General features: G+C 36.3%; 1 protein-coding gene and 1 long non-coding RNA gene across 2 annotated transcripts in view; one reads left to right on the forward strand and one right to left on the reverse strand.

Moving 5' to 3' along the window:
• LOC115215790 overlaps positions 1-23,906 on the forward strand; it is a 97,922-nt gene that overhangs the window by 2,136 nt on the left and 71,880 nt on the right. The window contains exons 2-3 of the mRNA XM_029785089.2: positions 11,627-11,722; positions 15,394-15,597. The gene's annotated coding sequence lies outside the window, so the exon portion shown is untranslated. The remainder of the gene's footprint in view (positions 1-11,626; positions 11,723-15,393; positions 15,598-23,906) is intronic.
• Positions 550-23,329, reverse strand: LOC118764829. Its single transcript, XR_005000646.1, has 3 exons — positions 23,307-23,329; positions 18,831-18,838; positions 550-677 (listed from the first exon to the last, which is right to left on the reverse strand). It is a non-coding gene; the product is annotated as an uncharacterized LOC118764829 (long non-coding RNA).

A 23,906-nucleotide genomic window follows, 5' to 3' on the forward strand; every position in this document is an offset into this window, starting at 1 on the left:
TTAGGAATGAGAACCCAGGTTCTAAATTTTCCCAAGACACCTGATGAAGGCTGGAAGATATATCAGCCAAAACAAGACGAGGACAAATATCCGTCAAATGTAAACAATGTAAATAATGTACATAATTCCTCATCTCTTGAATATAGAACCATATTTAGTTATTTTGAATTGTGGCTCTGCTTTTCTCATGAGAATTGGTCATTTGGAAAAAATTTTTTTTCTTAAATCATTTACTTTCAGTCATACATGCACACTAGCATTGCACATCCAACAGAGCATGCTAGCTTCATTTCTTACAAGCCTTCACATGTCCATGTTTCATTGTCATGTAACATAGCTATTTGTACACAGGTATCATACACTCCACCTTTCACTCTGAGGGAGAGGCCCTTTGTTGTCAACAAAAGTAGTAGCTCTCAGAACTTTACCCAGCGAGTTCTTATTCTAGCAACTATTCTTTCAGAGCATCTTTCTCTACTGTTAACTTGGTTACCTAAGTAATAGAAACTATACCTTCTACTTTAACTATCAACTACTATCAACTACAGATATTTGAGGGAGTTTATTTTCTGTACATTCTTAGTGTTCATTGTACCTACACACATCTGCCACATACAAAAAACTATTTTCTCTATTAACCTTCCTATGATACCACTGCACCTCTTATGTGTCCATAGCTTGCATTGGGTACACCATATTGAGTTTCTACCACCACCTTTTCTACATATTAAGCAGAACCATCTCCCTGAAAGGATCAGTGATTTATTTGTTTTCCTACTCACATGGCTTTTGTCTTTACTAAATTAACTCTTAAGTCCCTTGGATTCTAGACCATACTTCCACACCTGAAATTTCTTCTCTTGTTCAGGTAGTGATTCAGTATAAAAACAAGGTCATCAGTATAGAGGAGTTCCCAAAGGGCAACCAGTCTTAAATTCCTCTTTAATAGCCTGGAGTACTATGGGGAACAAGAAGGGGCTGAGAACTGACTTTTGGTGAACTCCTACTTCTACACTTACTACTGAATTTCCTATTCAATCACTTTTAGTTAATTAAAGTTTCATCTTATCTCTTGCTTTATTTTTCACAAATTTTGTCATTTAAAAAACTATCATTAAGTTCCTTACATCAATTATAATTAGTCCACCTGAGTTTGGATTAATTAAAATTAATTCAGATTTCTTGGTTTAATCTGTGAAGTATGCAAGCGACTTCATTTGTGTTTAATCTTCTAACAGTAAGCAACCCTGAGTCATTTTTTTTTATAATCACTCATGAGAGAAAAAAAAACATCATCCCTCACCATTTTAGTATATTGAAGTCAGTTACATTATGCTCCACTAATAAATTCTAATATACCAGGAATTATCAAATGGTCGCCCATTTCATTCTATATGTAATTAATTTGAATTAACTGAAATTTCAGGTTGTTTCCCTTGCTTATTTTGACCAGAGTTAGCCACTTAGAATATGCTTGTTCTTATCACTAAAATTTCCTAACTTCCTAACTTACTGCCCACTTGGTTATTAAAGTTCTATGTAGCAAGTAAACCCAGGTAATTTTTGACAATTATTCATTTTTCATTTTAATACCATCCGGTTTAAATTCATTAAAAAACTACTACTACTACTACTACTACACACACACATCTATAAGGTCGAGAGAATAAGATGGATGAGGAATTTTTTCTCAACCAAGCTTTTTGATCTTCTGTGATGTGATCTTCTTAACATTTTGATAGAAGATCCATTTTTCATCACTAGTCACAAGTCTATCCAAAAAGAGTGAAATGGGTTCACGAGAATGGAAAGAAGAACAGATGTCAACTCAAGATTTGCGGTTGCTTTCGGATACTTCATGAGGCACCCATTTTCCAAGTTTAGGAACCTTTCCAAGTTGTTGAAGATGACAATGAACAGTTGCATGGTTTAAAGTAAGCTTTATTGCCAATTCTTCAACTGATAATGCAAGATTTTCTTCAAGTAATGCCTCAAGGAGCTTATCATCAAACTCAACTGGACGCCCTGTTCAATCTTCATCTTCAAGGCTGAAATCTCCACTTCTGAATTTTGCAAACCATCTTCTGCAAGCTCTTTCATTCATTCAAGCATTCTTCCTCATAAACTGAGTGTATGTTTCAAGTCGCTTTGGCTGCAGAGTTTCCTCTTTTGTATTCATAAAGCATTATATGCCTCAAATGCTCTTTGGATATTTCCATGTTAGAAAGGTTTTTAATCAAAGAAATTTTAATTCTATTATTCTGTAAAATGATATTTAATGAGTTTAAATGTACACAAATGCATAAAAGTAATTTTTAATTCCATTAGACATTCTAAAATACTTTTAAATTTCATTCAATTTTAAAAAAGGTAAAATCCGACAGAACTTATGGGATGACCTGATATATGTCACCAGCATGGGAGACAGCCAGGGGACACTGGCCACAGCTACAATATTGGTTTTATTGGACTCAACAAGTCTTCTCAAGCATATCATATTGCACAACGCATCAGGGGTACTCTTAACTGGACCGCACATACATGGCTGCGGTCTCACTTTAGTTTCCGAGTCTTCTCAATCACAGCATATCTCCAAAGGACTCAGTCTCCTGTCAGTTGAGTATGGTGCTGCTACACCAATCATTGGGTATGACTCCTTCATGAACTACCTGATTTATGGCACGGGTGACAAGACCATAGCCCACACTGCCCGATATTTTAACCATCTCAATGATGATTTCTGCATTACTACTTGAAATCCTGTTGCTTATATATATATATATATATATATATATATGAGGGTAAGTTAAAAATTATCTGCAGTTTTGCCATAACATATCATTATTATTGTCACACTGCCTTCTGCACATGCACATTTATAGTTTGTACTATTGTGGTCAGGTGTGATCGAAGTTTTAGTATGATTCACACCATTTTTTTACTTAGTTTTACAGTGTAAGCATGGCTGCTCTAGTAGCAATGTGTACCAAAGAAGAACAAAGAGCAGTGATCTGATTTCTCTGGTTAAAAAGTATGTCAGGCACTAAAATTCATCAGAGGCTTTTAGCACACTATGGGGACAGCACACTACTGTGTAAAAGTGTGTATGAGTGGATTGAGAAGTTTAAAACAGGATGCATGAAGAGGGAGCAGAATGCCCATCAACCTCCACCACTGACAGGAAGATTCAGCAAGCTCAAGCTTCACCATTACCATCTCTTTGATCACTACCACTTATTCTTCTTTGATGCACATTGCTAGTAAAGTGGTCATGCTTACACTGTAAGACCAGAAAGAAAACTGATTCAAACTTCGATCATGTGACCACAATAGTACCAGCTATAAGCACACATGCACAGAAGGCAGTGTGACAATAACAAAGATATGTTATGGCAAAAGTGCAGATAATTTTTGACTTCCACTTTAACATATATACAGGGTGTGGTGAATAGGTTGTCGTCTAGATTACACAAAAATGAAAATAACACTGACATCTCATTTTAACAGATATATTTACCAAAATTACTTCAAAATATCTTGAAATACTAAAGAGTACATTTATTCAATAAAATCGCCATTGGCTTCGACCACAGCCTTCAGACAACTTCAGAATCTTCTGCAACTCTTCTGGACAGTCTCCTTGTTTAAGTTGGTGAATGCTGCTATAATCCTTGCCTTCAGTTCATCTTTGGTGTTACAAAGAATTTTGTTGGTCTCTCACTTGACTGCACCCCACACATAATAATGAAGGGGGTTGAAGTCTGGGGAGTTAGGTAGCAAGATGTTAAGAGTGATGTGGTCACAGAAATCGTCTGACAGCAATGATTGGGTTCTCCTGTTTGAGTGGCATAGTGCAGAATCCTGGTCTTCCAGCAGCCACTCTCTTGGCCCAGAGCAGCACTACCTCCACCAAGCACTTGATGTAGGCCTCCATGTTGAGTATGAGGCCGTGTGAGAAGATGAATGGAGGCATAATGTCACCATCACTAGTGATCATTACAAACATGATGTTGACTGGATGTTTGATTTTTATCACTCTCGGTACATGTTTTGGAGACACGGCAAGCCAATAGTTGTTCTGTGTGTTCACCATCTGATCCTGACAGAAATTTTTCTCCTCTGAGAAAAACCAAAGTATGTTTGGTTGGTGGGGATGCTTGCGTTTGTTCAAAAGCTTCGTAGTACAGTCTTTCCTCCTGTCCTTGATGGCTTGGAATAAAAATTGGCTCTTTCTTATCTTGTATGAGGAATACTAAATGTCTTCATGCACTACCTGCCTGATAAGAAACTTTACTTATCTTGATGCATCTTCTCAAGGACAGCAAATAGCCACAACTCCTAGTCCCTTGACATTTCCTCACTGGGGCCCAGTGCTGAAGATCCTTTCTCACCATTTTGCCCCAAACGTTTTTAGGTTTAGCCTTTCCACAGGTTCTCTCCACAATTAGAGACTGGCATTTCTTTACACAGCTGTCCTCATCCATACACATTACATGACCAAGTGAGTGCAGTCTTCTCTCTTGTGCACATCTGATGCCTCTAATATTCAGTTTTCTTTTTAAATCATTTACACTCTGTCATTTGTACATACTGATATCACCCATCCAGCAGAGCAGACTAGCTTCATTTCTTTCAGGCCTTTGCAAGTCCTCTGTAGTCATAACCCATGTTTCACTGTTATTTAACATAGCCATATGTACACCGGCATCATATAATCTGCCTTTCAGTCTGAGGGCAAGGCCCTTAGTTACCAACAAACCAACAAATGCAGAAGCTCTCTTGCTCTCTCAATATAATGTGTGTGTGTGTGTGTGTGTGTGTGTGTGTGTGTTTACATACACACCTATATATGTATACAAGGGGGTGCTGAAAAGTTCCTGGTGTTAAGGTATCACAAAAGGCCTGATTGGAGGCCCGATCTTCTCAGTCCTTTTACAAGGCTTACAAAAACTGAATAAGTGTGAGCATCTGAGAGGGGAATATGTTGAATAAAATCATAATTAACTGATCCTCCTGTATTTTCTTTTACACAAAGCTAGGAACTTTACAGGACCCTCGCATATATACTCTTTATGCATGTTTGGGCTGGAAAGTTCATAGCCTGACTATAAAGGAGTGATGCTAGGTCTGTGAAACCTTTCATGCATTAAGTTCAGCTCTTCTAAGTAACAAATGTATTGTTTCTTTCCAGGTAGACTGACATCTGACTGTTGAAAGAACACTTCAAAAGTAACTAGTAGCAACTTCTCTTGAAAATGAACAATATTTGGCATTGTGGTGTTATCAAGCCCCCAACATGGATGACATGGTTGTGGTTGCCTCATTAGGGGATGATGCTCAAGCTTTATCAACAGTGCAAAAGTGGCCAGCTGAGTTTAGGAGGGGAAAGGAGAGCATGAAGATAAACCAGTGTCTGAACGTCCTGCCACTGCCACCACTGAGGAAAAGATTGATCATGTTTGCTACATGCTGATGGATGACAGGAAATTAATTATAAATCTAATAGCCAATGCTATTAATATATCTCATGAGAGAGTTGAGAATTTTCTGCATAAGGAACTTGGCATGGCAAAGGTTTCTGTTTGGTGGTTGCCATGTCCTCTGATACCTGATTAAAAGCATACTAGGCTGATCACATAGAGGGGAAATTTGACATTATTTGAGATAGATCCTTCTGGCTTCCTTGGACGTTTTGTAAGCCAGGATGAGTGTTGGGTTCAAAGAGACAATCCATGCAGTGGAAACACCCCTCTTCTCCCACTTCAAAAGAGGCCAAGGTCATTTCATCTGCAGAGAAGATGATGGCCTCAAGTTTTTGGGAATCAAAAGGCACGGCATTCATTGACTATCTTCAAAAGGGCCACACCATCAATGGAGAATTCTATGCCAATTTGCTGAGGCACTTATAAAAGGCTACCAAGACCAAATGCCCATGAAATCTCATGAAAGGGGTCATATTTCGTCAGGACAATGTTCCAGTACACAAGTCGCTGGTTTCAATGGCTACTGTGCATAACTGTGGCTTTGAACTGATTGATCACCCTCCCTATTCTCCTGATTTGGTCCCATCTGTCTATCATCTGTTCCCCAACATGAAAAAACACTTGGCTGGGAACCAGCATTGCAGTGATGATGACGTCATATCTGCTGTTGATGATATTTTTGACCAACTGGATTAAGCTAATGGAATCCAAGCATTGCAGCATTGATGAAAGAAGTGTATGGATCAAGAGGGTTGTTATTCTTAACAGATGAGTTTTAATGCAACTAAATTGTACCTGGAGTTTTCACTTAAAGATATGATTCAATTTCCAAGTTTTATGTCATTTCCTCTACTTTTTTCTTTACCAGAATAAACCATGTGGACAACAAATGGCCTCATTACTAAAGTTGTAATTTTAATTTAGTAAAATCTCCTGGTTTACTTATCCTTGCCATCACAGTACATCCACATTTCATGTACCAGTTATGCCTGGGTAACTTTTATCACATATTCTTTTTAGTTATTGCACCAGTCTATGTTCCCTTGTGAACAAAACTACATCACTTTAGTCAGTCTAAGATCTAGTTATTATAGTTGGACCCTCTTCGTTGTTGAGGGCTAATAAAACTAAAACATGCCCCATATTGTGAAAGATCAGACAAACTCCCATCTGCATTCTGTATTTAATTGAATTTAATTTATTAAAATTTAATTAATTAAAATTAGCTGGCACCACACTAAAGAGCACCCATCTGATGCCACATAAAAGAAAGCACCCAGTACAATCTGTAAAGTGGTTGGCATTAGGAACGGCATCGAGCCATAGGATCTTTCCCAAAACAAATGATTGGAACCCGGTGAAGCACTGTAGCTTGCCAGCTCCTACCAAACCTTCCAACCCATACCAGAATGGAAAATGAACGTTAAATGATGGTGGTGGTGGTGGTGGTGGTGGTGGTGGTTGTGGTGGTGGTATGATGAAAATTTATTGGCTTACTACATTGTGTGCTAGATTCTACACTACAACTGAATAACGAACGCACACTATAAGACAAGCAAATGCATTAATCAGATATTTATAAAAATTAGCTACAAATCACACACACACACACACACACACACACACACTCATGCAAAACAAACAGAAAATGAAAACTAGGTGCTGATGTACGTGTGTGGTTAAGAAGTTTTCTTCCAAATCACATGGTTTAGGTTCAGTTCCAGTGTGTAGCACATTGAGCAAGTGTATTCTCTAAATCCCAAGCAAACCAGAGCCTTGTGAATGAATTTGGTAGACGGAAACTGTTGTGTGCAGATATGTATGTACATCATTATTCAGTTTATATCAAATATTCTTGCCAATAGAGAAAGAACCAGTTTCTAACCTAGATTCAAGGCTCCTTCATTGGAATTTCAACATCAACAACAGGGCATTTTTGTTTGTATGTATGTATGTTTGTATGTGCAGATTTGTATGTTTTATGTATGTATTCTCATACATATAGTTGCAAATTTAGACATGCTCATATATATTTAAATGATAAAATTCTGGAAAGTGTGTGGGGGGGGGAAGAGGTATCTGAGAGAACGAGGTTGTATTTTCCCTCATCACCATGTGTTCACTTGTAAAAAATGGCCTTTCTGTTCATGCAGACTGTGCCGTCTACCACAAAAACTTGTCTGGGCTTCTTGCCATATTTTCACATATTGAACAATCTCTCTAAGCAAAGAATACAGTCGTATATCATTGTTTACTTCTAGTTTTCTGTGTAACCATGTGTGAGCTGTTTATTGTTTGAGAAACAGGAAAATTTATTGCCGTGCATGGAATTGGTATCAGAAAGGATTTCTTTCATCTGATCCACACAAACATAGAAAAGTAGACATTAAAATGCTGCTGTTGCTGCTGCTGTTATGATGATGATATTGATGATGATGACGACGACGATGATGACGATGGCGATGATGACGACGATGATGACAACGACGATGATGATGGTGACGACGACGATGATGACGACGACAATGATGACGACGACGATGAGGACGACGATGATGACGACGACGATGATGATGATGACAATGATGATGATGATGACAATAACAGCAACAACAACAATGATGACAACGACAATGATAATGATAACTAACCTTCCATTTAGTCTATGATTGTGACCCTTACCATTCAACATACATCTAAAATTCTATAGCAAAATCTAAAAACTCAAAAACTTTAGGCCTAGAATAAATCTCCAACTCACTCACACATAAAACACCAAGGTCATGAAGACATCACAGCACTCATCGACACTTCTAAAATTTCCCCAAATTTCAAAGTTGGACAAAATTATAACAATTCTAAATTCAAACAAAAGCACAAGTGAAATAACCCCACACTGACTCATCTCTCTCCCAGATATACTCTAAAAAACTCCAGAAAGGCTAAGCCTTAATATGATTAATCCTTGCATCCTTCTCTCCAAATCACAGCATGGATTCTTACCTCTACACTCAATCATCTCATTTCTCAAGGACTTCCGTAGAGAGAAAAAATGAGAGCCTCACCAACAACAAAAATCCAACACATTTCATTCTAACTACTATCAATATCAAGCAAAGCTTATGACTCCATTCTCTGAAATCCACTTCTTCTTCATCATCATTTAACATCTATTTTCCATACTGGGATGGATGGTTTGACAGGAATTGGAGAAGCTGGAGAGCTGCACCAGGTTCCATTGTCTGTTTTCATGGTTTCTGTGGCTGGATGCCCTTCCTAACACCAACCACTTTACAGAGTGTACTGGATGCTTTTTATGTGGCACCAACACCAGCGCTTTATAAGTGGAACCAGCACAGGTGTTGTTTCAAGGGAGGAGTACATGGCAACAAGGGTTGCTAAATAGCTGGCAAGTCAAAGGCCTCTCATGTGAGAGAAGGAGGAGAACCAAAGGAAGTAGCTGTGAACTTGTTTTTCACGCCAATTTTCAGAGTGTGTGGTAACCTGCAGACCAGCTCTGCACACTCTCTTGCCAATATAATAGTCATTTTAATTATTACCACTCAACTTGGATATGAATGCTACAGAATTATTTCTTCAGTTGCGTTGGCTTGTTGTGGAACTTTATAATACCTGACCAACTTCAATTTTACTTGTACGGTGAAATAAAAGACACTATTAAATGTTTGCATGGTGATGTTATATCATTCACACACTGACTCATGTACCCACCAGACATCCCAAATTATCACACATCCTTTTTCAATGGAACATATCAAACATCTGATTCCCATGACATAAAACTTTGGCAACCCTCTAACTTTCAGTTTCTATCCTGTGTTTTTTTTTGTTTTGTTTTTTGTCAGATATCATTAATTACTCCCTTTTTCTCCCATTCTTTGATCTGGATCTCATTACAAGTTGTCTCATAGAAATTCCTACATCATAATTATCTATCTCCTCCCATTCCTCATTGTTGGCATTATGCACAGAAAAGAAATTTTTCAATTTCCTTCCCTTTTTTTTTTAGTTTGTCCACTATCTCTTCTGTCTAATTCTTATCCTGTTGTCACTAATCGCTACTCTATGTCGAATGATACAGTACTTTGTACCAGCTTATTTTGTTGATAAGACTAGCATAAAATCTGCTTTTGACCTTTGTTATGAATATGTCCTTAAATAATATCCTTTTTGTGGTTATTTCTGTTGATGTGATGGTAGCAGTGGTGGTGGTTATCAAGTACAGACCAAGAGTAAAAGAGAAACTAATGAGATGGTTGAATGATCCACAAAGTCTACTCAAAGTTTTGACCTTTCACCCTTCAGTATAATGATTGTGTAATGGCTTGTAGTGATAAGCTTTTCCTGGCATTCAAATAAATAAAAATATCATTGTCTCTTATGAAAAGTGGAAATTCTCTCTAGCATATGTGTGAATCAACACATTTCATTAATTCTCATTAACAGCCTTTACTTTTTACTAGATTCCAAATAAATTTCTTAGTTGATTTTTTTTTTTAATGGTCTAATAAAAGTGATTTTATTCCCTGCCACAGAATCTATTTTTACAAGATTTAATGTGAAGAGTGCATTCGGGAGAGAAAGAAAAAAACAGTAAAAGTACTATATGATCAGTTGTAAGCAAAGTGAAATTTTCTTTCAAATTTTAAAAGTAAGGAGAATTTGAAAGCATCAAATGTACGACAGAAGCCATATAATAATCTACCTAGCCTATTTCCTTGTAATGCAACTTTTTCACTTATTGTGACTGGTGTCTGAAATTCATAGTTAAAACTTTAAATGTTAACATTTCCTTATTTCACCAGAGAGTATAGATGATTACTAGGTTGGTGGTTTGTATCCTACCTAAAAGCATTGTGTTGTGCCTATAACAAAGATACTGAACTTTCGACAGCCAAGACCATTTAACTCTTAGTTGGTGTTGCAAAAAAGTATGATTCCATTATAAAAATTTTCAGCCCAATAAAATTGATGAAAACTATGTAAGTTTGTTGTGCAGTGATCATTTTTTCTCACACAAAGAGTAACTCATGATAGTGTGATAAACCATATTCTAGAGGCTGCATCAAAGATAGTTTTATAAAGTCAAAATGTGTAATTCATACCTTACTGTGTTAAAAATTTGGTACTGCACTTCAAATTTGGGTAACTCAGTACCATAAGATGAGTGTCTGATTAACCATTAGGCAAGATAAGCATGTGCTTAGGGCTTCAAGGGAAGTGGGGCATCACAGAAATGATAAATGGTTATAAAACAAAAGAAACCACTTTAAACTTGCTTAAGTAATATTTAGGATATTTCATCTCTACTAAGTATAGAAATAGAGGTGTTATGTAAGATTGATTTGGAGAATTTGATTGAAGACTTTCCAATAAAAAAAAAGTAAGTGAAAACTTTTCAAATACAAATAAAGTGGAAGTATAAACATTATTTTCCATCTTGCTGCTAGTTTGGCTTCATTTTGAAAAATAAAAATTTATTTTATGGTCTATTATTGTTTATATTTTGAATTACATATATACGGAGGCACCAAAATCTTTTGAGAGCTTAGGGCCTCTATAGGCCTTAATCTGGCCCTGCATAGGATACTACAGTGAATTAAATTGGTTATACTTAATATCCCTTAAAACAGTTTCTGTTTCACTAAAGTAAAAAAGTAATTTTGCCATGTTATTCAAGTATCACAGTATCACATTAATGACCAGACCATCAGGGACTGTTGTACATCACTGGTCACAATGTGCTTCCAATTTTGTTTTGGTTGCTCTATTCTTTTCCATCTTGATCCAAATTACATGATTACATCATCTTCCCACTGTCATGGAGGCCTTTTCTAATCCTTTGGATGTCTCTTGGCAACTGCACAGGTCCACCTGTTGTCTGTCAACCTTGTGACATGCCTGGCCCAGCAGAACTTGTGCTTTTGGTACTCTGCAATCACATTATTCATTCCTCTCTATTCTTGAATTATCTCATTTCGAATATGTTCTCTTAATGGTGTTCTTAGTATGGATCTTTCATGGCACTTTGTACTGTAATCAATTGATGTTATTCAAGTAAATTTATTAATTCTGTATTTTATTGCCAAATGAAATTTTCATGTTATAAATTATCTTTTCAGCAAAGGAAAAAAGAATAAAAATGCTTCATACGATACTTATTGGTTGCTTAATTTTAACACAAGTGTTGGGACAATTTTCTGAGCCCATGAATGATGGTAAGTTTTATTGAATGTATTTGTGATATCTAATAAGGATGTTATAACTTGCTGAAAACTTACTTTGAAAAATATTTTGGTACAGGAGCTTGTGGCAGTTGGAAAAATGCTAAATAATGTTTAAAAATGATTGGGCAGAGACATTAAATCTTTATATATAAAAGTGAAGTTGTGTGTCTGTCTCCTACGATTTAGATTCCTAACTACTCCCACATTTTGCAGTGCAGTTTAACCAAAAGCGGGTATCTTATAGTCGTGATTCATATCGAGCCCTTCTGGGTATTAGCGTACGTCTACGATGAGTCTACGATTTAAAAAAAAATTTACCATAATTTTTTCCCATTTTTAATGCATTTTTTTTGCTATTATATAAGGGATGTAACTTGCGTCTACGATGAGTCTACAATTTAAAAAAAAAATTTACCATAATTTTTCCACATTTTTAATGCATTTCGCTCGGTTTATATAAGGGAAGTAACTCTCTATGAATGCTTATATAGTTACTTCCCTTACAAACCCGAGCAACGCCGGGCGATACTGCTAGTTATATATAAAATCTAACTTATTTTATGAATAGTTTTCATCTTCCTCTTCATCACATATCTTAAAATGATAAATACAGCTAACATTCAAATCACCAAAGATTTTAATGAAAAGGCACTGGCATGGTTGTGTCATAAGAAGCTTGCTTCCCAACTACATGGTACCTTGGACAAGTATCTTCTATTATATCCACAAGCCAACCACAGGTCTGTATGTACTGGAAAGTCCCCTCACTTCTTCCTGTGAAGTAAGTATGACACACATCACATGTAATGTGAATTATGAAATGAAATCATTAAAATAAGGTTGGAAAGAATATAAACAATAAAAGATAAAGGTATTGGAAGAACTGAAACAAAGAACAATAATGATCAAGGTAAAATTAGAAAGATGATATGACTAAAAAACAAAGCAATTTAGGCAGAGCAGACTGTTTGAAGCCAATCAGAGAAAGCTGTTTGAGGAATTAGATGGGTAATCATACCTTACATTGGTACTTGGTAGAGATGAAAGCAGGACTGTTTGGAATGGAGGGAATCTGGGATCAACCAGTAGAGCATAATGATAATGCTGAGTGGGTGCATGAAATCCAAAGTAGGTTAAGAAATATACAGAGTAAAAAAATAAATACAGGAAAGATAAAAAGAGGGCTAAGTAAAATACCAAATCAGAAGAGCCCAGGGTTGGATGGTGTCCAAGGAAACTGGATAAAGAAGCTGAGAGAGTGCCGTGAAAAGAGAGCAGAACAACTGGATACATGCTTGCAGGAAGGCTCAGTACCCAGCTGGCAGTGACAAGGGAAAGACATTGTTATTGACAAGGAACTTGAAAAGGGTAACATTGTATCCAACTTTCAACAAAAAACATTAATCTGGAAACTACTGATTTGTGTTTCGGCTGATGAAATGTATGGATACTTTGAAAAGAGTGGGCTGCTTCTAATATTTTCTGGTATTTATATCCAGATTCAGGTTCAATTACCTCCATCATTTCACTACTTTGCATACTTATAGCTTCTGTTTGGAAACATTTTCCTGTTTTCATCACCATCACAGAATATTTTGAAAGTTTAAACTCCATCTTGAAAAATATCCGCACAGAATGGACAACAGAGTGGGCTACTACCAACTGAACAGAAAGGGTGTTGAAAAAAGAGCTGGGAAATGAAAGATAGCACTTAATTGACAAGCTAATCATCAGAATCTGCTCTTGATACAGATAGAGAACTACTATAGAATAACAACAGCTGGACTACATGTAATAAAGCTACACAGAAAAAAAGGAAAACACTTTTCTCTACACACAACAAGGCAACAAAACACAAGACACAAACAAACTACACTGAAACACTGATCTCAGATGACAACACAGCAAAAATGGCCAAAGAGAAAAAAAAACATTAAAACAGAACTACAAAGTATACTAAAGAACAAATAGAGAGAAAAATCACTCCATGTCTTAAGTAAAAGCTAACAAGTGAGCTAACATTGGTTCAAAAGCTCTGAGCTAAAAACCAAAACTGAAGAATTGATTCTTGCTGCACAAGACTGATGCCAGACCACAAACAACTACAAAGGAAAAATAATGCAAACAGGCTCTAAAACCAAGTGCAGAATGTGCAACCAACACAATGAGACAGATGGGTGTCTCTGGATGTCCAGTCCTTACCAAATCTGAAAATATTTACAGACATGACCAAAGAAGTACTAAGCAATATGTGAGCAAATATGAAAGCAGCAAACATAACTTGTGCAAACACGAAAACAGCAAAAAGTCGCATTCTATTGTCAAGGAGGCTTATAAATTTGCATGGGAATTTGACATTAACCCTGAATTAGATGGAGAACCTGAAACCTCTGCCACCAAGCAAGCAAAATGAATCAAGCAAACTGCAAAAAAGAATGTGCAGAAACAAACAGGATCAGTGAAGCCAGAAGCCCCTGCATGGACAGTATATTCTTCAATGTTAAAATACTGATGTAGACCACGCAACAACCCATCAGTGGCTGAGAAGTTCAGGACTGAAGGCAGAGACTGAAAATTTCATATTTGCAGCACAAGATCAAAGCTTGCTTACCAGAAACTACCAAGCTAACATTCTTCAAAATGGTACTAACCTTAAATGCAGATTTTTTACACATTTGATGAAGCAATAGGCCATCCCATTTCTGGATGTCCTGTGCTGACACCAAACGAATACAAAAATTTCCACAATAGGGTAGGTCAGTATTTACATTGGAAACAGTGCAAATTCTGCACTCCCACATTCTGGTATGAACATCATCCTGAGCTAGTCGTTGAGGGTAAAAATGTCACTATCCTCTGGAGTTTTTCAGTCGATACTGACAGAGCCATCCTGGCTAATTGACCAGACATAATTATTAAAAATATATCTAGGAATTTAACAAATTAAGTAAATATAAGGACCTGGAAATTGAAATACAAAAGTGAGAAACTTCCTGGAGTTGCTAATGGAGAACCCACAAAACTAAGTTTACCCTGACCACTATGGCAAGTTCCCTCTCTACATCCTCCTTCAACCTACAGGTGCATGCTTAATGTAGGCCCATTCACTCAGACCCTTCTTGCAACATTCACCCATCTTTTAACAAAATTACTGGGAGGCAGCACTTCCCTATCAGCCCTCATTTTCCTTTTTAAGTGAAACTTAAAAAATCAATGAGAGTTTGACCAAAGAGTTAAGTGTCTATCTTCAGCCCTTTCAATCTGGTCCACCACACAACCTATTTTGCTAAGGCTACCAGAAAAAGAAACACTGCACACATCTCGGGCAAGCCCAGCTGATAGCACTTTCAAACCAGCACTGCCAGGCCAAAGATTTTTGGGAATTTGTAACAGAAGTGAATTGTGTAACATTTAATTATGTACATTGTCTCAGTATAGTAGTTTCTCATATACTTTCAAACAACTTGTAAATTATTATCTAAAATGTTTTTTTATCATAAAAATGTTCTCTTGTTTTTCTGACATATTCAGTAGTGCTCTATCAAGTACAGCACAGACCTTATATTTTATTTTCCTTTTCTAGTCACATCGATTTTTTTAATGCATTAAAAGCTAAACCCTTTGTTTTATACTGAGGTGTTCCATTTAATATTTGTTTTCAGATCCACAAAAATTTAACAGCGATCTTTTTAAAAATGCTTTCCAGTCAACAGTTGAAATAAATGATGAAAATAAAAAATTTTCAATGTTAGAACATGAATATTATGACCCTGATAATAAACGGGATGCAATAATACAATTAGTGGATAAAAACACTTCAAGGATTCTCCAATACAAAGATTTCAAACAAGTCCTATTTATATTTGGTAAGTACATCTCTACTTTGATTTACATTATAAATGTCATGCACACTAATATTTTAATCTAATGCTATTTCGAGTGCATATATTAATTTAATTCTGGTTTGGCGTGTTTAGCACAAATCAGTAAATGTTTTATTTGCTGACTTCTTTATCAGAACAAACATGTCTGGCTTAGCTTAGAATGTCTCGTGCATTCATTTACTCCAATACAGTTCAAATCAGGTTGAAACACTGCATGTGGCAATCTACTGGCATTCTAAGCAAAGGTTTTTGTTTTTTAAGCTACAAATCTCTTTGAGAGGAAATATTACAACTTAGACTGTACTACAACTGTATATACATTATGATTGTTATACATACAGGTATTTTATATGTGATTAAAGGCGGCGAGCTGGCAGAAACGTTAGCACGCCGGGTGAAATGCTTAGCGGTATTTCGTCTGCGTTACGTTGTGAGTTCAAATTCCGCCAAGGTTGACTTTGCCTTTCATCCTTTCGGGGTCGATAAATTAAGTACCAGTTACGCACTGGGGTCGATGTAATCGACTTAATACCTATGTCTGTACTTGTTTGTCCCCTCTGTGTTTAGCCCCTTGTGGGTAATAAAGAAATAGGTATTTTATATGTGATTTAAAATACTGTATATGCATTCATTTTCATTTTTGGAGAAGACATACATATGGTGTTAGACCCAAACATGGAACTGGTTTCATGTCATGTAATGAATTGTTCAATATACTGACAGTGCTGATTTCTGTTTCCCAATATTTGGCATTATAAAGTTTATATTCAAAAGGGGACTTTTATCAATATTTTCTCTGTATATTTTGTAACTGTTCATTCCTATGGGTATAAAGGACAACTTCTTTCAATATCTTAAGGAAATCTTTTGCAAGATATGATTCAGCTATGGCATTCTTTACTTTTCTCAAATTCTTTTAATGGTTTCATTTGTTGGACTGCAGCCATCCCAGAGCATTGCCTTATCTTATTTTCTATTGGTTTTGTTGTCACTTTATAATGTTGGTCTTGAGTTTGTAACAGCCAACCTTCCCTGAGTGTGTCCTTGAATGGTTGGGTGGTCTGGTATCATTGTTAAGAGTTTATCCAATGTATTTTTTAATATTTCAGAAGCAGTCCCTTTTATATTTCTGATTTCTTTAGGTGAGCAGTTAAACAGTTGAGGACCTCTAAATATCAGATTGGTAAATAGTGCTTTTGCTCATGATTCCAAAGGTAGTATATTTGGAAGCAGACAGTGTCTGCCAATTTGTGCATTAAAGTTCTCTGTAATGCTAAAGTTTTGGAACATGCCCCTCCAGGATTTTCCATATGTATATGATTGTATATCTCTTTCAATGGCATTCAAGAGAGTAGTGATGTAAAGCTTTCAGGTATTCCCAGTAATTAAGGCTTTTAACTGAAGGTAATTTACTGATGAGCATTCTTTGTAACCCTTCAATTTCTTCGATGAGACCAGATGATTTAGGAAACCAAAGCTGTGAGCAGTGATCTACTCTGCCCAGAACTTAGGTTTTCCATAGAGTTAACATAAAACTACCAGTTTTCTTGTCATGAAGGTCTGTCTGTAGGATCTGTCCGAAGAGATGTCTGCATTTAGAAGTCAGTTTGGTGATGTGGGTGATGAAAGATGCATCATTTGACATGCTTACTCTGAAGTACTGTGTGTCATTAGCACTCTGAATCATCATGTTATCTGGTATCAAATATTGTGATTTGTATGTATTCCCTCTGTAATGAATAACCTGAAATTTTGATGTATTAAATTTCATATTGTTTTTATTGGCTTAGAAAGATATGTTGGCCTTCATGGTGTTAAAAGATTGTTTGAATTTTGTAAAAACAACAGCTTCGTGCTTTGGCTAGTAAATTGGATCTTTGCAGTTATTCAAGTCAAAAATATCAACTAAAACATTTCATAGAGAAGAGGACAATTGCTGAATTGAGCATGCTGCAGTATGATCTTTGCATACAGACCATGCTATTAAAAAATGCAAACTGACAAATGAAAGAAAAGTATCTTTTCTATGAGGCCCTTTGGCAGACTATCTCAATAATGAATGGTAGTGACCTCAATATCATGGCTGGACATGTTGAGTGACAGCATAAAGGTTAGTTCCATGGATATGGAAGCTATACATATTGTATGAGGAATTAGAAAGGATCCAGACTTTTAAAGTTTTGAGATGCAAATGATCTAACCAATTACATCATGATCACCTACCAATCAGATAAACATACTAGTCAAACAAACGTTTTTATTCACCTGGATATAGAATAGGTGGCTGCTTGTGAATATTAAGTCCTTCCTCATATTCTCTGCATCCCGGTTATTATCCTTGATGATTAACGGAGGATAGTGATCAAAGTCATCAGAACTTGAGTTACAAAACAATTTGGAAAGGAAAATATGAAAGTTGAGGGAGTTTTTTGGCAAGATGTGTGTGTGTATATATATATATATATATATATTATATATATATATATGTATATGTATATATATATGAATGTGTGTGTGTAAAATGAATGTTAAACAGTGATGATGATGATGATATACATATACATAGAGAGAGAGAGAGAGAGAGGCATACTTCATATATGGAAACCTTAGATGTTGCTGCTCCTACAACAACCTCTCCCTGCCACGGTCAACAGCAACCACCTGCAACCACGCTCATCAACTGAAAGGCCCAAAAACCACCACCAACAATACTGAAATCCTTACTGGATCCAGGCATCTTTTACCTAATATCTTTTACTTGTTTTAGTAATTGGACTGTGGCCATGCTGGGGCACTGACTTGAAGAATATTTTTTGTCAAATGAATCAACCACAGTACTTATTTGACTATTTTTTAAAGCCTGGTACTTATTCTATTGATCTCTTTTGCTGAACCACTAAGTTATAAGGATACAGACACACCAACACTGGTTTTCATACAGTGGTGTGGGACAAACATAGACACAAAGACACACACACACAAATATATACATATACATATAAATTTTGTCTTAGCCTGTTTGCCTTCAGACAGTTGATTTCTGTTATCATTTACAAATTGTAACACCACATAATAATAGAGTCAATGATATCTCCACAAATTATTTTTTTCTCATAAATTATTTTTCTTGTCAATTATTTGCTCTGTATTAAGATATATACATATATATATATATGCACAACAAGCTTCTTTCAGTTTGCATCTACCAAATCTACTTACAAGGCTTTGGTCAGCCTGAGGTTACAGTAGAAAACACTTGCCCTGGATGCCAAGCAGTGGGACTGAACCTAGAGCCACACAGCCATGCCTATAACATGTAGACATAATTTATCATCCACTGAAATTATTATTACTAGAAGAAAAGGCAGTGAACTGGCAGAATCAAGAAAGGCAATGAGCTAGCAGAATCATTTCCACTGTCTTCACATTCTGAGTTCAAATGCTGCCAGGGTCAACTTTGCCTTTCATCCTATCGGGGTCATTAAATTAAGTACCAGCCAAGAACTGGGGTCGATATAATTGACTGGTCCCCTCCCCCAAAATTTCAGACCTTGTGTCTATAGTAGAAGAAGGCTGCCGCTATAATCCTAAGGATGTCAAGTGGCTAAATATATTCACCTCTCATACTTCCTGACATTTTATGGCTAATGTGTGTGTGAGTTTGTGTGTGTGTGTGTGTGTGTGTGTGTGTGTGTATGCGTGTTCATGTCTGGATGTCTGCTTATGTACATTTGCATTAATCTACATGCATTTGTGTAAAATATTAGCTTCAGTGTGTGTTTGGGTTTGTTTATATATACAAGTATATACATATGCACCATTGTGCATATGCGTATATACTCATGTATGTGGACTTGCATATATATATATATATATATATATATATATATATATATATATATATGTATATATGTGTGTGTGTGTGTCTATATGTATATGTATATGTATGTATGTATGAATATATGTATAGAATGACTGTATTTATATATATAGTTATACATACTTGTGCATGTATATCTGTGTGTACATATGTGTGTGTGTATGTATCTGTGCGTGTGTGTGTGCCTGTATATTTATATATGTGCATGTGAATCTCTCTATATATTTATGTGTATGCATATGTGGGTATGCATGTGGGTTTCTGTCTATGTATGTGTATACATGAGTATATATGCTTGGTGTGTGTCAATCATGATGCATGTCAGCATGGTGATTGATAACCCTTCATACAATGCCCTCTCAGCCTGCTTATCTAGATACAATATCTATGCATACAACTTGTCTGTCTTTCTTCCAGTAAGATCAAACAACTTGACCTATGTCTTCATGTTCCGTTTGGGGACTAACTCTACATTGTTATCTATACCATTACACACCTGTTATGGAAGACCTAAATCCCATTCTTTCTTCCCTTGTTCTCCCTTCTTACTGGCCTCGGTCTCCTATCTTTGGGGGTATTTATATAAGATGGTTCCATGTGCAATCTCTATATTTCAACTCAGTCTGACAACTTGTACAGTATGAATATATATATATTGCACTTATATGTTGCAGGTATGAATTACATTTATAATGTGACATCATTAATTAATTACCAAATAGTTAATCAGCTACAAAATACAGAAGTATATGTAACAGATGAAATACAAGAATACCAAGTTCATACTTGGGTGCATGGGGAGGGGTCCATTATATCTTTTATCCCTAATTTTTACTAGTTTCGTTAGACTGCATTCAGTAGACTGTGGCCATACTGGGGCACCACATTGAAGGAATTTAGTGAAATGAATTGACCCAAATCTTTTCATTTCTTTAAGCCTAGAACTTATTCTATCAATCTCTTTTGCCAAATTAGGAGATGTAAATACACCAACACTGGTTGTAAAATGGTGGTGGGGGTCAAACACAGATAGAAAGACACACACACTCACACACACACACACATACACACACACGCACACATACATGCATACTCATACTCACACAAATGTAAATATATAAATATATATATCCAATGAAAAGAAGAAGACAAAGAAAATGCTTTAACATATCTTTAATTAAAAGTTACAAATGTTTTCATACCATCTCCATTTACAATGCCAGCTTACACGAAAATTTTAAAAGAAAAAAATTACATAATATTTGCAGCTTTAGGCATTGGAGAGGCACTTCCTCAGACTTGCATCAAAGTCGTGCTATTACATTGTATCAGGACTTGTTGTTAGGAAAGTACAAGGAGGAAATAAAAAAGAAAAAATTAAAAGTGCATTTGTGAGATGAGTCCATGGTGGGATGACAAACACAGACACAAAGACACACACATGTAAACATATGTACTTATATATAAGAAATAACTGAGAATCAGTTGAATTAGGTACTTAAGTTGAAGCACCAAATCAGTCCGGTATTATCTGCACAGCTCGAAGTAAGATGAATAAAATCAAAATAAGCAACAGGATATCAAGAAATGATGCAGTCAACCATTTCAAGAGGCTCCATTTAATTGAACACTGCAATCATCACATCAACTTAAATGCAGTACCATCTTCAGCTGCACAAATAAACCAGTTGGACACATTAATATAATTTGTCTCAAATACTTTAACAGAGCAAGAAGATGGAAGAAATTCATGTTGTCGCTATTGTAGCTAAGAATAGATTACACTTCCAAGAATCACAGGAAGCCCAATGGGGTCATAGCTTGTAAAGGATTTTAATTCATTTCTAATTCATTTATCTCTTTATCAACTATTAAATCTAAGACTAGAAGTCTGTGTCTGTTTTGAATAAAGGGAAAAAGTGAGTTGACTGCTCATGGCTAAGCCTATTCATAAATATTGCCATATGTATCCCTTTTCCTCTGGGAGGAAAGAAGACAATAGGAGTAGTCAATTGGATATAAAGTTATTGTCTATAAAAAGAGGCTGGGTAGGAGAAGATTTTAAATCATGATGTTAATTACCAGTTAAAGGGGGCAAGATGCTAAGAAACCTAGGATGTTGATACAGAGGAAAATTTATCTTGGGGTACTATGGGTGATTGTTTATAAACAATATTATGTTGTATAAAAATAAAATTTCAGATTTTCAAAAATGATATCATAACCAAACTAGATAAAATGTATGTATATATCAATTATAAACATTAAAAAGGAAAGATTACATAGAATCAGTTTAATATTCATTCATGTACTTAATTACTTATTAGGTGGTTACCATAAAGACTGCTCAGGGTATTTACTTATTGAATAACTGGAAAGATAAACATGCTATCTATTAATTTTAAGCCATAAATCAGAAGAAAAACTAAATAAAGTCACATGCAATGTGACTGAACCTCGAACCATATGGTTGGGAAGCAAACTCCATATCACACAGCCACATCTACACCTATGTATATATATGAATGTATATGTAAATACATGTATATATACACATGTGAGTATCTGTGTATATATGTGTCTGTGTGTGTGTTCATATCTGCATGTGTGCTGATACCAGCATAGTCTTCTCTCTTGCACACTAAATCTGATGCCCCTTAAACCCAATTTTTCTCTTGTATCATTTACATATTTTCATAAACGCACAGTGACATTACTCATCCAGAGGAGAAGGCTGGCTTCATTTCTTTCAAGCCTTTGCATGTTCTTTGAAGTCAAAGCCCATATTTCACTACCATATAGGCGTAGGAGTGGCTGTGTGGTTAGTCGCTTGTTTTACCAACCACATGGTTCTGGGTTCAGTCCCACTGCATGACACCTTCAGCAAGTGTCTTCTACTATTGCCTCAGATCGACCAAAGCCTTGTAAGTGGATTTGGTAGATGGAAACTGAAAGAAGCCATTCGTATATATGTATATGTGGCCGTTTGCCAGCTCTGTCTGGCACCTGTGTGGGTGGCACGTAAAAAGCACCCACTACACTCACGGAGTGGTTGGCGTTAGGAAGGGCATCCAGCCGTAGAAACACTGCCAGATCTGACTGGGCCTGATGAAGCCTTCCAGCTTCACAGACCCCAGTTGAACCGTCCAACCCATGCTAGCATGGAAAACGGACGCTAAATGATGATGATGATGATGATGATGTGTGTGTGTATATGTTTATGTGTCTGTGTTTCTCCTCACAACATCACTTGACAACTGATGCTGGTGTGTTTACGTCGCCATAACTTAGCAGTTCGGCAAAAGAGATCAATAGAATAAGTACTAGGCTTACAAAGAATAAGTCCTGGGGTCAATTTGCTCAACTAAAGGCAGTGCTCCAGCATGTCCACAGTCAAATGACTGAAACAAGTAAAAGAGTACATAGCATAAATGTTCATACACAGGCCACATACGATCTGCCTTTCACTCTAGGGAGAGACTCTTTGTTATCAACAAAAGTAGTAGCTCTCTGAACTTTGCCCAGCTTGTTCTTTTTCTGGCAACTACATTTTCAGGGCTTCCTCCTCCACTGCTAACTTGGTCATCTAGGTAATGGAAACTATCTACTATTACTAAGGATCCCTCCAGGCATTTGACAGAGTCTATTTTCTGTACATTCTTAGTGTTTATTGTACCTGCACAGCAGCTACACACAAAGAATACTCTCTATGTAAACCTTCTTGTGATACTGCTGCACTTCTTATGTGTCCATAGCTTGCATTGGGTACACCATGTAGAGTTTCTACCAATACCTTTTCTACATATTGAACAGGACCATCTCCCTGAAAGGATTAGTGTTTGTGTATTTTCCTACTTACAAGGACTTTGCTAAATTTACTTGGATTCCAGACTTGCTTCCAAACCTGAAATTTCTTCTCAAGTTCAGGTAGCAATTCAGCTATATGAACAAAGTCATCTGTATAGAGGAGCTCCCAAGGGTAAACCAGTCTTAAATTCCTCTGTTATGGACTGGAGGACTATGATAAACAAGAGGGGGCTAAGAACCAGTCCTTGGCAAGCTACTAACTGCATACTAAATTTCTCGCTGTACTCAATGCCAACTTTCACCTTACTGACAGCATCCTTGTACATGGCTTGTACAGCTTTTACCAACCACTCATGTATCCCTAGCTTCCACACTGTCTATCAGATAACGGAGCTGGAGACCCTGTGAAAGGCATTCTCCATGTCAACAAAAGCCAAGTACTTGTTCTCAAATATGCTTTATTAAACTGCAGAAATGGATTAGCAATAAAACACATGAATTTGTATTGAAAAACTTTCAAATGTTTTCCTAGTAAGTAGTATTATGAATTATTCACTCGAATATGAGGTGTACTTATATAACCCAACTCTAATATTTTCCATAT

This window comes from Octopus sinensis, linkage group LG9, assembly GCF_006345805.1.
Source record: "Octopus sinensis linkage group LG9, ASM634580v1, whole genome shotgun sequence".
NCBI classification, from domain to species: Eukaryota; Metazoa; Mollusca; class Cephalopoda; order Octopoda; family Octopodidae; genus Octopus; species Octopus sinensis.